This window comes from Pipistrellus hanaki (assembly GCF_964339955.1).
Source record: "Pipistrellus hanaki genome assembly, chromosome: 3".
NCBI classification, from domain to species: Eukaryota; Metazoa; Chordata; class Mammalia; order Chiroptera; family Vespertilionidae; genus Pipistrellus; species Pipistrellus hanaki.
This window is the reverse complement of record NC_140505.1, coordinates 155,331,166-155,333,497: the sequence shown is the minus strand read 5'-3', so window position 1 is coordinate 155,333,497 and position 2,332 is coordinate 155,331,166. Positions and strand designations below refer to the sequence as shown.

At 40.7% G+C, this 2,332-nt stretch overlaps 1 pseudogene across 1 annotated transcript; it reads left to right on the top strand.

The window, feature by feature from the left end:
* Positions 1-1,422: 1,422 nt before the first annotated feature.
* On the top strand, positions 1,423-2,063 carry LOC311619745 (small ribosomal subunit protein eS24-like; annotated as a pseudogene). Its single transcript has 2 exons — positions 1,423-1,635; positions 1,865-2,063. The product of its transcript is annotated as a small ribosomal subunit protein eS24-like (transcript).
* The last annotated feature ends 269 nt before the right edge of the window (positions 2,064-2,332 follow it).

Genomic DNA, 2,332 nt, shown 5'->3' with positions numbered 1-2,332 from the left:
CGCACCATATTGGCCAATGGGGGAGACTCCCACGAGCTCCCTAACTGTCTGTCAGGGTCAGTGGGGAAGAGGGGCTATAAGACCCAGTGTCAGGAAGCCTAGAGATATCCTAGCCCTTAGCCAACCTTCCTATACTGGTTAGGACATCTGCATGCAGGGGAGCCAATTGGAGTCCACAGGGCATGCCTGGATCCCAGCGCGGCCACCTCCTCTGTGCAGACCCCCACTAGCTGCTCACCCCCCCTGAAGTGGCCAGTAGTTGCACTCACCCTGTTTCCATCTGCCCAGGCTCTGACTATCTACAATAGCGTACCTTTTGCAGCAGAACCAGAACTTCTATAAAAGTCTGTCTCTTACCAAAAGTTGAGAAACATGGTAAAAAGGGTGGGGGAGATTAGAAGGAAGAATCAATTATATTCTTACGTCTTTGTACTTAGCACTCCAAAACTAAGGCACAGCAGAGATCAGTGTGTGCCTGCTATATAGTTCTGTATGCTCAGTCCTGGCAGAGATGCTAGAAAAGAAGCAATACCTCTTAGAGGTGAACAGGTTCTAGCTTAACAAGGGTGTTTTTCTCCTACCCCACAACTCCTGCCCTCAAAGGATTTTGAAATCTTCACAAGATAAATGTGTTCTCCAGAGTCAAGAGTATTTTCTGACTACTGGGGGAAAATATCACAATTTCTTTCCGAGTCCAGAATCTACTCATTCAATTGCATGCCCCAATTACTTTAATCCCTAAACTGAATCCTTTTATTCACTAAACCCAGATAGGGTTCCATACTTAAAGACAGCGGACAAAAAATTGGGTGAATCCTCCAAATCTGGCAGTGCTTTTTATAACCAATCACATGCCTACAAACACCAGCCACAGTATAAACTTCAACAGCCCACAAATTCAAAGATTGGCAAGGCCTATGTTTAAAGCCATCTACCTAATCCACTCCAAGACACGCTTTCTTGCTATTCTAACTTTTATGTTGATTTCTTGAGGTTTCCAAGCTAATGTACCATGCATCAGATTCCTTGTCCTTCCAGATTTTGATCCAGTTAATATAAAAAGACAAAACATTTGGCTACCAACACAGCAATAATTTGTTAAGCCAAAAATCATGAGTAGAAACTGTAACCATTGCATCAGTATTGTTAAACAGGATCAAACTATTTACATATAGGAAAAATTGTCCCTTTATTGTGACAAAAATTGCACTAACAAAGTGATCAAAGATAATGTCTTCTTGCTGGGGCAAACTGACTTCATGTGCCTCCTGATGTAATAAACTAAGAACTGAACACCTGTCTGTATTGTATGCCTGACAAAGGTACAGAACCTAAATCTAGTCATGAGAAGACAATCGGGTGACCCATGCTAAGAGGGCATTCATCTTTTACTCCCTGGCTGCTTGAAGATCAATGTCCATCATGAACAACACAGTAACTATTCAGATGAGGAAGTTCATGACCAACAGACTACTTTAGCGGAAACAAATGGTTATTGACATCCTTCACCCTGGGAAGGCAACAGTAGCCAAGACAGAAATTTAGGAAAAGGCTAGCCAAAATGTATAAAACCACACCATATGTCATCTTTGTGTTCAGAACCTATTTTGATGGTGGTAAGACAAGTGGCTTTGACATGATTGATTGATTGATTGATTGATTGACTGATTTTACAATCTTTATTGTTAAAGTATTACATATGTCCCATTTTTTCCCCATTGATCCCTTATAGCCTGTCCCAAGCCTCCATCACCCTATTGTCTGTGTCCATGGGTTATGCATATATGCATACAAGTTCTTTGGTTGATCTCTTTCCACCCACCCCCGCCTTCTCTCTGAGTTGCGACACTCTGTTCCACTTCAGCATGATTTACGATTCCTTGGATTATGTAAAGAAAAATGAACCCAAACATAGATTTGCAAGACATGGCCTATATGAGAAGAAGACCCCAAGGAAAAAGAGAAAAGAATGCAAGAACAGGATGAAGAAAGTCAGGGGGACTGCAAAGGCCAATGTTGGTGCTGGCAAGAGTGAGCTGGGGATTGGACAACAGAAGCAGTAAAGATTCAGTGATTTTATCTGTGGTGACTGTGCAGATTTTTCATGAAAAGATTAATAAACTTAAAAAATAAATTTAAAAAGAAGGCATTCATTAAAGAACTAAATTGTATTCTTTAGTAATGTTAGTGTCATGAAGCCAGAAAGAATGAGGAACTCTTCCAGATTCAAGGACACTAAAAACACAAATGCAATGTAGAGACCTTGATTGAAACATGCATTAGGAAAAACAATTGTTATAAAGAACATTTGTGAAGCAATTGGAAACATTTG